At 39.8% G+C, this 14202-nt stretch overlaps 1 protein-coding gene across 2 annotated transcripts in view; it reads left to right on the forward strand.

Annotated features, from left to right (window-relative positions):
• The window catches only part of LOC149210280 (SAND family protein), a 213747-nt gene that overhangs the window by 164175 nt on the left and 35370 nt on the right, over positions 1 to 14202 (forward strand). The window lies entirely within an intron of this gene.

Genomic DNA, 14202 nt, shown 5'->3' on the forward strand with positions numbered 1-14202 from the left:
GGTAGTGGTCAACAGGTCCCTAAGTCTAAACTTAGGAAATTAAAATAATTAATGGGTATTAATCTAATTGTGGGTGTAACTTCTAGAAGAAGATGAGGATCAAGTAGAAATGATCATAACATTGATTAGATTCTAATCTAGGCTATTGAATGTCAACGAGAAAATTATTCAAGAAGGCTTGAGGGTCATTTGGAAAACATACCGAGAGTTGATCAGCGAGATCGAATTGCTGAGGCTAGAGCAGCGCAGTGATTTCGTGGTGATCAACCAGAGAGGGGCAAAGATAGTTTTGGCTGGAGAATCTTCTCTGGAGCCAAGAAGCCAAGAATATGCAGCAGAGAGGCAGAGAAAGACGCAGAGGAGGCAACACAGTGCCCAGTGAGGGTGACGCAGAGTTAGGAAGGGCTCACGCAGAATAGTGCAGTGCTTCCAAGTAGATGTCTGAGATTTTGCTGGGGGTTTGACGTTTTGAGCCAGGACAACTGAAGTCGAAGCTCCTGAGAGTAAATCGATCTAGCAGAGAGGTGACACAGTGCCTCAAAGGTAGGGACACAAGCCAATGCAGTGACTACATAGGGGCAGCGCAGAGGTAGCCGGGGACTCGTTGGTTCAGCTGCCGGATCAGTCGGGACTTGCAGTGTAGAGTGAGGTAATGTCACTAATTTCTTCAGCCTAGTGATATTCTCTGTACTGGTTTGCCAACAAGGCATATAGAGTTTGTATTCATAAATAACTAGTACTTATTAATAAAAACCCTCAGAACTGCTGCACTGGTTTCCCACATTGGGTTTTTCCTGGGACATTTATCCAAAAATAATGGTGTCATTGTGTTGATTTTCTTTCTTGCTCGGTTTCTTGTTCCTGCATTATATTTAATTAAGTGAAGGCTGCAATGTATATATTTGGATATTTGCTATAGGAAATTGCAAGTAATTTGTTTAAAGGAATTTAATAAATAGGAGAAATATCATCAGTTTCTACAGTAGGGATACCGGGTTTACGAATTTTCACAGACATCACCAAATTAAAATCAGAAATCGCCTCACTTAAGGTCCAATCGTGTGAAGCAAAGAAGGATGAAGAATGCAAGATAATGGAGGATGAAATGGAGAATCATCTAGCAAAGAAGGATGAAGAATGCAAGATAATGAAGGAAGAAAATGATCTCCTAAAGAAAGAAGTTGATCATTTGAACAAGAGTCTAAAGAGCTCTCAAACCGTAGATGACATCCTAAGATCATCAAAGATCTCCTCTTTAAATCAGGTCTTAGTTATGCAGGTGAATCCTCAAATAGTAATGATGCAAACCTTAATGCTTCAAACAACAAGGATGTGGAGAAGCTTGAATGAAATATCGATGCCCCCAGTTCTAGCAAAAGCAAGGAGAAGAGTCAATATGACATTGGAAGAAACCCTACTCCAAGAAGATATGAATATGGTGTCAAGAATGCAAGAGACAATAAATTTGATCAAAGGATCCCAAGACAGAATGACTTTAGAAGTACATCAAGGCAATCTCCATCCTCTAGGTACCAAAGTATATTTTTTGGTTATTGCTATTCTTGTACAAATTTTGGACATATGGCAAAGGATTGTAGGGCATACCACAAGGACAAAAATAATGGTCCACATCAACATCTTAGAAGAACTTTGCAAGAAGTCATGATTCCTCGTTAGTGAACAAGATGGAATGCTTCAAATGTCATAACATTGGACATATGGCTCGTGATTGTAACTTGACTTGGGTCCCTAAACAAGCTAAAAACATGACTACCAAGCAAGAAAAGAAAGTTACACAAGTATGGAGAAGGAAGCAAATTGGATCAGAAAGCCTCTTGAACACTCAAGATATCAACTCATGCTGTTGATCTATTGAGTACATCTTTGGTAGATGTGATATTCCAAGTTTTTGATGATAAAATTTTTCCAAGAAAGAGATCATGCATACTATTAGCGGGAGTTTGTGATTTTTGACTACTCTTGTAGAAGCTATACGAGAAGAGCCCTATGAGACCCTTGATGAGTCACACATGGACAATCTTGATAGATCATCTCTCGGGAGTAACTTCATTGAAGAAAATCATGATATTATTGAAGATGTATTCCACTTGTTCACAAGACAACAATATTTCTTATCTTGAGCAATAAAGAAAGAGCTAGAAGAGTTTATGCAGCCAGGGGGAGTTGGTTGATCATCTACCTCATCCATTTCCATGAAGGCATGCAAAGGCTTAGGGGGAGCAAGTTCATTAAAGAAGAGCACCATGACAGGGGGAGCAACATATCTATCATGGAGAACTATCATTGATGAAGAAAATACGATGGAGCAACATATCGAGAAGCAACTTGATAGGGGGAGTACTTGTGCACCCCATTTGCCGTTGATGTCTGAAGCAACAAAACTTATAGCTTGTTGAATTTAATGTAAAAATACATGAAAGGTATTTTGTAATAATAATTTATTATATATAAAAGTGATGTCGAATATTACAATGAAGACCCACATATATACCTAAGTAGGTGTCATTTCGTGACTGGGATGTCTTTTTATACATGCCTTTTTCACTTAACTAATGACTACTTAACATAATCATTACTTGATTTTTTAGTATTTACATTTATTTACATTTATTTATGTTTATGTTTATTTTATATAATTTATGTTCGTAACATTGCCCCTTCCTTCAAACACTTTGTCCTTAAAGCTTATTGTTGGCAGTTTCCTTCACTTTAACCTCAAATAATTGTCTTTGCTTGGCTCATGTCATTTTTGATAAACTCGAATAATTGTCTTCACTTGGCTCACGTCATTTTTGATAATTGGTCACTAGTACCTCTGTCTGTGTAATTCGATGGTAACACTGTCTTGAATCAAGGGTTATCGATCAATTTTTTTTTAATAATAATAATATATATTTTTTAAATACTATATTATTATTATTTTTAGTTAAGATATATAATTGATTTAATATAATATATCACACTGTAACTATATAGTATTATGATTAACCATATAGTATTATGGTTATATAATAATTACGAAATTTAATGTCTAAAAAAAAAATCGAATCGTGACTATACCATTTCACTGGAAGTCACATTGTTTTACGACGACATTATTGCGTTGAGGGGGTCGATGATATGTGCAAAGGAAGGGTAGTCGATCGACAACCAACGAAGACTGGTGGCATCATGCGACGTGTGAGGGTCAACAGTTGACCAGTAACTGCGGTTCGAACGAAATGAAGAACTTTGCTGTTTGTGGATAATTGAGGTGGGCAGAATTTGCAGCGGTCAGACTTTGCAGTGGTCCGAGGAATTTTGCAGTGTTCGGAGGGTGTTGGGCTGTTGGGTGAAGGGTGGTAGTGGACGATGGAGGGACAAAGAGGGGTAGCGGCGTGGTTGTGCAACGATGGCGTCTTGTCTAATTTTTTTTTCTAATTTTTTGTAATAATATATATATATATATATATATATTTTTTTTTTTTTTAAATACTATATTATTAATATTTTTAATTTAAATATATAATTGATTTATAATATATCACACTATAACTATATAGTATTATGATTAACCATATAGTATTATGATTATATAATTATTACTAGATGTAATGTTTTAAATAAAATCGAATTGTGACTATATCGTTTGACTAGAAGTCATGTTGTTTGACAACAACATTATCGTGTTGAGAGGGTCGATGATATGTGCAGCGGAAGGGCAGTCGGTCGATAGCCAACGCAAACCGGTGGCATCGTTTGACGTGTGAGGGTCAACAATTGACCAATAACTGTGGTTCGAACAAAATGAAGAACCATGCTGTCTGCGGATAATTGAGGTGGGTAGAATTTGCAACGGCCAGACTTTGCAGTGCTCCGAGGAATTCTGTAGTGTTTGGAAGGTGTTGGGCTGTCGGGTGAAGGGTGGCGGTGGACGATGGAGGGATAGAGAGTGGTAGCGATGTGGTCGTGCAATGGTGGCGTCTGTACGTACTTGAGTCTCTAACTTTGATAGTCAAGAAAATTTAGTGGGAAGGTTCTGCAAACCACTGTAGAGTGAAATATCGAGATATTCTAGTTTATGTTCTGCACCAACTGCCAAAAGCAAGGATGCTTCCCCCCATGTGTTACCAATACAAGGAGTAAAAATTGGTGGCTTTACATACCACATTGTATCATAAACTGCAAAAGATTTAGTTTCGTACCCTAGCTTCTCCCCATCCTTTGCAGTACCTATTGAATTGATATACATGTAGATTGGTTTCTTAGGGTCATTATACTGCTGATAGATTAATTCTGCCATAATTAATTTTGTTATGGCTAGAATGAGTGACATTCCCAAATAGACAATTCGACTTTTAAACAAGTAATGCTAGATTTGGAGGCGGCTGCTCCCATGCAAATCCTATTTGGAAGGGTATAACCATGGTAACAATGCCACGGGTGCGAAGAGAACGGGGAGATGCCAAATGGAACTTTTTGCAGAAAGAAAAGAGCCCTTGCCCAACCAATTGACTGTGCTCACTTCCTCCAACAAAAGGTTTCCCTACAACAATTGTTGTTGTCTCATTCGTCATATGAGTTCTACATGTCTTATGTAGCCCTTGCCCACTCTCACATGAAGCTTCAAGGATGGTCGGAGGTGACACTTCCTCCAACACTTCCTTTATTAATTTATTCTTTTTAATCAACGACTTGTTCCAAATGTCAAATCTCTCCTTGCACTGGGAGTAGACCATTCGAGCGATCGACATAATTTGTTTTTGCTTCCAAAGATTTTGAGCAGTTCCGACAATAGGTTGATAGTTTGTTTTTCTAGCTATAAGCCTTTTCTTGAGTTTTGCTAGCATGTCTAACCAATGCACGTCTTCGGGTTTGATAAACACTTCATTGTTGGCTTCATCTTCATGTTCATTTCGTGAGGGCTCCTCCTCCATCTCAGAGTCATAGTTAGGTACTGGGATTTCTCTTTCATTTTTATTTTCTCTGTGGAAGTGTGATTGTTGTAGCTGTCATAGGAAGTGTGAGTGTTGCAGCTACTTGCAGGGAAATTAGAATTTGCAGATGATTGCAATGTGGTCATTTCAGATTGATTAGAATTAGAGTGCTCCCCTTCTCCTTCACTTTCAATATCAACTTCATTTGGATCATACAAATCAACCATTATAGAGTCATTGCGAGCTCTATGATTTTCCCAATATTCCTCTTCGTCATCATCAATATCTTCTTCTGCATCTTCCTCATAGTTATGATACTGTTCATCTTCTCGTTTTTAAATATGGTCCTCATCCACATCATCTTCATCTGGATCATCATCTTGATCTATATCATTCCCATCCACATCAAAATCAACTTCATCTGGATCCTCATCATGATCGATATCATTTTCATATTCATCATTATCTTTTACATCTTTATTTTCATTATCATCATTCTGATCAAATTCTTCTTCTCTCGCTTCACCTTGTTTTGTTTCTTCACTATCGCTATTATCTTCCTTATAATCGATTTCCCTTCGACATGCTTTAAATTCTGCAAATGTTTTTTCTAAACGCTAAAATGCTTCTTGAATTTTACTAAATTGCTCCATGAATTCAAAACGTGAACGTAATGGAAATTTGTGTGGCGAGCAACATTAAAAGACTCGCATGATTATATTTTCCTCCATGGCTCTGATACCATTGAAGCAACAAAACTTATAGCTTGTTGACTTTAATGTAAAAATACACACAAGATATTTTGTAATAATAATTTATTATATATAAAAATGTACAAGTGATGTTGAATGTTACAATGAAGACCCGAATATATACTTAAGCATGTGTCCTTTTGTGACTGGGCATGTATTTTTAGACATGCCTTTTCACTTAACTAATGACTACTTAACATAATCATTACTTGATTAGTTTTTTTTTTTCTAAGTAGTATTGATCTATTGATATGATACAAAAAGTTACAGAGAGACTTGAACTTAGAGATGTTAAACATCAGTCATCATCACAAAATGAAACTGTTTGTAATGGACTGCCCCAATAGAGGGGAAACCAGTCCAAGAAGTTTTAAAGACTGCCCCTGTTATGGGGGAAACCAGCGATTGAACCAGAAAAACTATTTCAAAGTAGACCTTGGTTTTCCAAAATGAAAAAAAAGGAGTGCAATTCTAGAACCAAAAAACAGGGACATAACCAAGAAACAGTGTGACATGTCCACTTGGCGGAGATTCAACCAGAGGATCCAAGACACATGGCATAGAAACAGAACACACCCAGTCCACAAAACCACGAAACAATGAAACATATCCACCTGGAGGTCGGACACCTTTGCATGAGACCAAGAAACCACAAAACAGTGAGACGTATCCACCTGGGAGCCGGAGACCTTTGCATGAGGCCACGTGTTAGGCCGGTGGTTCCTCCGGAGCTGGCTCCTCCTCAATCGGGCAGGCAAACTGATACCAATCGTCATCTGCTTCAGACGCGCCTCGACCCTGAGCAGGTGGAGCTTCCACAGTGCCTTCTGCATCCATCTGTCGCTTACCAGAGTCGTTCTGCCTGCTGCTTGAAGCTTTTGTGCCATTATGCTTGTCCTCCTCACCAGAAGTGTCACCAGCATTGGCTTTGCCATGTAGAACCTTGCTGCTTTCACCTTGCTGCTTGTTGTTGATCCCATAACTACCAGGCATTTCCTTGCTCTGCTTGTTCCCGCGACTTGACAGAGGAGCTTGCGTCGCAGACTCTTCCTCGAAGGAAATTGTGATGGTTGCAGTGATTGTAGGCCTATTTAAGGCACTGCGGAAGCGAAATTGGGTGCTGTGAGGGGCAGAAAAAGGAGGAAGTGGGAGATCCACAGTGTGGACAACATTGTCCCTCCTACCTCTACCACTTCTGGTATTCGGGTAGCGATGAGTGGGGTAAATGAGCGGGTTGGGCATTTCAGTAGTTGAGTCCGGGGAATCAGAGGCGGAGCTGGTTGAAGCTTGCGAGCAGATAAAACCTCCACGCGTTCCTCCACGTCTACTGCGCATGCGGTGCCTGAGGCGAGCCATGGCATAGATGTAAGCTAAATTGACAGCGGAGGAATTGGAAGAAAGGCGACGCTGAGCGTGAGCAGGGGTGGGCGAGCCACAATCTAGGAGGCAATGACGGGAATGCGAGTAATGGAAACCATTACCAAAATCCTGACAAGGGAGAATCAGGCAGCGACTGCTTGTTGCAATTTTGATACACGGTTCAGCCGCTTGCGGAGAACAAACGCCATGGAGAAGAGGAGGATTGACAGAACGATTTGCAGGGGTCATGATGTTGAAGGAGGTGAGCTCGTCACAGCTTTCAGAGTCAATAAATGTCGCTTGCAAGGTGTTGTTAATCCCTCTACGGTGGGCTATCAGGACGAAGCAAGCAGCCAGATCACTTCCCAACCCGCCGACGATCCGTCTTGTCATTTAAATGCTATTGTTGACACCCGCATCCGGGTAATCATTACTTGATTAGTTAGTATCTACATTTGTTTATGTTTATTTTATTTTATATAATTTATGTTCGTAACAGGGAGACATTGTTGAAAGGGCAAGAATATTGCCATCAATGACAAAGGGGGAGATTGTTGGTCAAAGTTCTCATTGATGTCAATATGGCAATGTTGGAAATGGAAAATATTCTTGTGATGCATGAATAACCCCTTTTTGGTGTCGCCATAACCTCATGCAAACCCTAGGAGAAAACCCTAAATATGAAGATGATGCACATTCCCTAGCTACATGATAAAATCCTAAAGCCCTAGGTTCATGATGCCCATGGAACCTAACTCTGGATAGATCTTGCTTATTGATCATGAAGCCCTAGTCCTAAATTCTTGATGCAAGCCCTATAACTAATGCTTGCTATATGATGTTCTTGCCTAGGTGAAAATTCCATAACATTAACCTTATACATTGATGAAACCCTAGCATTTGACCTTATAAAATAATGATGCATGGATGCTTGTTGGATGGCAAATAAGATGAAGCCATAGCCTTCCTAATTGATGCTCACGATATCCAATCCTTCAACATTATTTCTCTGTCACTTGAAGAAGAGAATGCATATGTGATGTCCATCATCACTTCCTCTCAACCAGAGAGGATATCCCTATTCTCCTTCTAACTTGAGAATAAAACCTTTATCCTATTCAAGGAGACTCCTTTTACTCCCTCTCAAAGCTAGAGGAGATCCAAACTTCCCTTTTATTTTGGAAAGTCAATACTACAAGCCTTATAGCTTGTCCTTGTAAGAGTACAGACTACCTGTTCTCTTTCACTGCATGGCTCCCTCTTTCCTTTGCATCTCATCATATCGAGTCTACTTCCTTTCGAGGTATCATGGAGCCATCTTCACTCTTCAATCTTGTGACAGGTTCCAGGTCATTCTTCTTGCCCATCACTTCCATCTTCATCATCATATATCAAGGCATTGTATTGAGTCTTCCTAAGATTTAAGCTTCTCCATGAAGGTGATCTTCCCTTTGACCTTCAGGTTATCTTCTCGCATTGCTACCTTTCAATCCCAAGATGGACACATCTTGACTTCACAATTGCCATGTACAGTATATTGAGCTTCCCTCAACATTCTTTATATAATTGAACTTGCCTCAACTGTCATCATGTATTCCTGCAACATTCTTCCAGGTAGCAAAATAATATGTTAACCAGATAACCAACAATAATTAAAATTAGACTTATGTCGTCATGATGACCTTCTTGTTCCATCAACATTCTCATGGTCCATCTTCACTTGAATCTTCTTTCATGCATTAAAGTGCCTAAGTATCGATCTTGATTACCAAGTTTGAATTTTTCTTCCAGAGATGATACTAGATGTTAATCATTATTTTCCATATTCTAGAGAAGGTCTTAATCTTTTGCACGTCCTTAAGTAAGTCAAATTTTTCCTTTTAAACATCATACTAAGCATGATACAAGATTCTACACAAATCTTATCCAAGAGTCACTTTTAATGTGCATTCCAATGCTTCTTATTCCATCATCTAGCTATATGTCTCATACTGAGCCTGCGTCCTGACCCATTGCATTCCTTCATCCCTTTACCAGTATTGTTTCCACATTACATGGAATGTATACTAACTTGGTAATAATGCTTCTCCTACGAACCTTCCATAAGTATAGTTCTTCTAGGATCATGGTGACCCCCCTAAGCAAGATGACTACCTCTAGATAATGCCTGGATGACCAATATGAAAATGGGTCTATCTATCTATTTTTAAAGACTAGATGATCTCTACAATGCAATTTTAACTAGGTAGACTTTACAAATGCTTCCCGCTATGATGTTATGCCAAATCAAGACTTTTCTAAAGTAAACAACAATGCATGCTATCCTAAAGGAAAGACCAATTTTACCAATACCCTGACAAACAAGATGCCTTCTTTAATAATAAAGATCTTTCACTTCTTTCTTCGGCTTCTTCTCAGGTTCAACTGTTTCCTTAGGCTAGGTTAGGACAACCCCTCTTATAATGTCCATACTCATTGCACTTGGAACTTTGAACCTTTGGACATATCTTTCTTCTTGGACATTCCAAGCTTCCCTTTCTTCATTTTCTTGATTCGAGTTAGATAGGCTTGAGACTGTTCATTTGATCCAGTATCATCTTTCACCTTGATCTTGAATTCTTCCAAAATGCATTGACCCCACAACTCATCAAAGGGATTTGAATCTTTCTTAGAGTAGATGCTTGTTACAAAGCTGCTCCATTCTGGTGGTAATGCATTTAACACACAGATAGTCATTTATGAATCAAAGATTGTCTCTCTAAGTCCCTGCAAGTGATCTCTCAATTGAGAGATCCTCATTAGAAAGGACATCTTATAAGTCATCATCCTTTAACTTCTTCATCTTATATAGCTTACTCTGTAAAGACATATTTTGTCCTGATGTACTCACAGACTACAAGTTCACTAGCTTATCATACATAGCCTTGGAAGTTTTCAAGTTTGAAACAAATGGAACAAGAGGACCCTTTATGGATTCAACTATGATCCTTTGTGCCCTTACTTCCCCCTTTTTTGTATTTTGCTAGATCTTGAGTGTTGTCTTTGCTTGATTCAATAATTTCCCTAGTAACATATTCCATTACCTCATGTTCAGTAAGTGCTAGGTCAATCCTTTTCTTCCATGCTTGGTAATTTGATGCTCCCACGAGCTTATTAGTTTCCTTGTAGAAAGAACCCATATGACCAATAGATTCAAACACGTAGTAAATATATGATAGATACTTGACAACCAGGGTTCTCCTTTTCCTTGATTTTGTCTTCAACCTTTCTTGATGCCCTCAAGATCTTTGAAGAACTCTTAACAATTTCCTTGAAAGACGTTCCCTAAGATTTCTCCAATAACAACTTTCAAGAGTGGTGAATGATAACAAGAGGTATACCAATGAGTCTTCAACTAGATCCCTTCAAGAGACAATCCTTCTTGAAGTCTTCTTCTTCAATCTTTCCTTGAGAGTTTCTTTTTCCCTTCCCCTTGACAAGTAATTCCTTCTAGTGTCCTTCCAGCTACCTTCCTTGTTCATGTTAGCTCTGATACCATGTTGGAAAATGGAAAGTGGCAACTATTAGTTCTTATTTTCCTTAACCTTAATATTTGCTTGTGAACTTAGTTAATCTTCTTTTGTTCTTTAGTTAAATCTTTTTCATCAAGCAAAAATCAAGAACGGAACAATAACATTAGAGGACACAAAAATTAGACTCTCAGCCAGGGAAAAACCCATCCAAGGGAAAACCAGGAAAACTCTTCTCTTCTAATACAATTTTCTTTAAGTGAGACATAAAGACCCAAACCCTAGAGGAAGTCCTTCTCCAAGTACCAAGTCAGCCCTTCCAACAAGTCCTTTCTTGATCTTGCTCCAACCAGCTTCAATACTGCAACTTCAACTTGCTAGCTTCAATACAACAACTTGGCCTGTGATTTCGTCTTGCAACTTCGGCCCTTGTCGCTACTTCAGAAACCCAAGTTGAACTTCCTCTTGAGACCTTCCTAGAGAAAGACAACTCCTCCCAAGGTCAATGAGGTCAAGATAAAGTATTCTTCCTCCAAACAAGATACTGCACTTCGTCTTACTGCAACATAGTCTTGCGATTGTGGCCCTTCTTGGACGCTGCAAAGACTCTAATCCTTCACACTTGTGAGAGAGATTGAGCCCAAAACCAAGATCTTTTGAGCCCAAAACCAAGATCTTCGTCCTTCCTTTCTTCTTTTGCTTCCTAGCTACAAATCAAACTTCCTTCTTGTGATCGAACTTGTGAGTGAGTGGGTACCAAATGAGGTCAAACTACTTCTTTATATAACCTTCCCAAGGGGTCAAATTCCCTTCTTTAAGATGACTTGACGCTGCTAAGGCCGACATGTACTTTTGGAGTTTCCAAGATTTTCTAGACTTAAAATAAATTCTTTTTCCAATTACATTTTTCTCGGAAAGGTCTTATGAACAAGATGTTGGCTCCTTTGACTCATGACAATAAATCCCAAGACCTAACAAACGTTAAGGAAACCATGATTGTCCCAACCCCTGGTGGGAATGAGCTGCCCCATCTTAAAGGGGGTATGTACTGCTATATCCTACACTTCATGCTCTCATCTCTTAGAGCCCTGAGCAGTTATAAAGAAAAATTAATCACAGGAAAAAAGCATATGAAGAGGGGTGGAAAAACAAAGGTCGGGGTAACTCATGTACCACGATTTGCTCCCTCCCACACTGATATACCCAAGTGTGGGCTTCCCTCATCATAGCTACCCTTGTACAATGACATGTGGCCTGAAGCCATCCCCAGATCCCCACTTCGTTCCATCAATATATCACATGCCACCTACCCATTGATGGATGTACCATGGACATGTCACCCCCTTTAAAGGTTGAAACCACCTAATAGGGTCCTTGGTTAACCCCTTATTGAGCTTGAAGATACTTGTACATCTTAAAACCCAATCTGGAAGGGCATGCCACCATGAAGTGTCTAATTGATTACATGATTTGTAAGCTCTTTTACTTGATTACTCTCATGATTTGTTGTATTGGAGGGCAAGGGGACACATTAGATCTTATTAAGGATTGCAGGTGGGTATCCATTTAGGTTTGGTCTCCCTATATGGGGTCCAAGCCCTCTTGAGAGCCACATTGGCACTTGTAGGGTGAGCGTTGAGAGCCATGGGCCTCCACCATCGCAGATAGTGCTTCATGGATCCCCAACACCTTTCAATGATTGATCGTGTTCCACCTTTTGGATGAGGATGATGCACCTGGTTCACCATTCCCAACCGGCTCTACACTTATACCATATGCTTGATAGATGTTCCAAGGTCCAGATGAGGATGCGTCTCACTTTAGGATACAAAGGGAGGGTGATTGTTGGGTGTGGAGCATGATTATTTAGAGGTCTTTGTTTCAGCCAGATGTATACCCCAGGAAGTTTGTACACCCTTCCACACGAGGGGGTGTGGGGGGGGACTTGTCCCCCCCCCGCGAGGGTTCGGGGGGGCCAATCCCCCCCGGCTGGGGGGTCCTAGGGCCAGCAGTCCCCCGGCGGGGGTTTCGAGGGCAACGCCCTCGAAGCTAAAAACACATGTAAAATTGCCTTGTAAAAGTATAGTAATTTCTAGTCAATCTGGGCTGTTCATTAGGCGGATGATCTGACGGTAGAACTTATGTTTAGTTTAGGGTTTTTTTCCCTAGAAGGCAACCCCTCTCTTGGTATGAGGCCATTGTATTGAGGCTGTGATATAGATGTGTATTCTTTGAGCGAGAAACAGAGAGGTGAGACTGTGAGAGAAAACAGAGGATATTACAGTGGATATGTTGTAGGTTGTGTCTTTTCATTTCGCTAGATAATAGAAAGAAAAGACTGGCTGTTCGGGCTGGACGTAGACCAAACTGGGTGAACCACGTATATCTGTGTCTCTCTGGTTTTATGCGTTTTCTGTGTTTATATTTAAGCAATACTCTATGTGTTCCATTGCTCTGTAATATATAATTTTCTAACAACTGGTATCAGAGCCGAAGGTCTATTTTGCTGATAAACTCGCAGGAAAGAAGGGTTCCTCGTTCGAGTGGGAGCAATCGCGGAAGATGGTAAGTTTAGGGTCGAGAAATTTAACGGTCAAAACTTCTCGCTGTGGAAGATGTAGATGGAAGATTATCTGTATCAGAAAGATCTATACCTACCATTGGGTGGAAAAACAAAGATGCCGACGGGTATGGCAGATGAAGAATGGAACCTTCTCGATAGAAAGGCACTCGGAACAGTAAGATTGTGCCTCGTAGCGTCGGTCGCCTTCAACATTTCGAAGGAAACAATGACAAAGGGTTTGATTAAGGCGTTGGCGAAACTATATGAAAAACCCTCGGCCTCAAACAAGGTCTTTCTTATGAAACAATTATTTAATATGAAGATGTCGAAAGGTGGATCTGTTGCAGACCATTTAAATGATTTTAATACTGTTACAAGTCAGTTAAGTTCTGTAGGGGTAAACTTTGATGATCAAGTTAGAGCTTTGTTATTCTTGTGCTCATTGCCAAAAAGTTGGAATGGTTTAGTAGTGGCCATTAGTAACTCTGTTTCTGGGTCAAGTACTTTAAAGTTTGATGATGTTTTCGGTGCCATCCTTAGCGAGGAAATGTGACGGAAAAGCTCCGGTGAGACATCGGGTAATGCTTTAAGTGCAAAGTCTAGGGGAAGAAAAATGGAAAGAGGAAAGAGCTCAGGATATCGCAGTAAATCAAGGAAAGACAGATCCAAGTCCAAATTGGGGATTGTGTGCTGGAAATGCGGAAATAAATGACACCTAAAGAAACATTGTAGATCTCGGAAGGGAAAAGAAGGAGATGCACAACAAGAAAACAATCATGAAGCAAATGACAGGTGAGGTGTTACAAGATGTTTTGATTCTTTCTTTCGAAAATATTATTGATTCATTGGTGGTATATTCAGGGGCCTCATTTCATGCCACACCTGATAAGAAATATTTTCATGACTATGTTCAAGGAGATGTTGGACAAGTCTGTTTGGGTGATGATAAACCTTGTAAAATTGTTGGAATGGGTAAGGTTCTTGTAAAACAGCAGAATGGAAACCAATGGCTACTAAATGAGGTAAGGCATGTTCCAGATTTGAAGAAAAATCTGATTTCGACAGAGCAGTTAGGTGGTGAA

Source organism: Pinus tabuliformis, chromosome 1_2, assembly GCF_031772625.1.
Source record: "Pinus tabuliformis cultivar Carrire ecotype Pingquan chromosome 1_2, CPIR1, whole genome shotgun sequence".
Taxonomy (NCBI): domain Eukaryota; kingdom Viridiplantae; phylum Streptophyta; class Pinopsida; order Pinales; family Pinaceae; genus Pinus; species Pinus tabuliformis.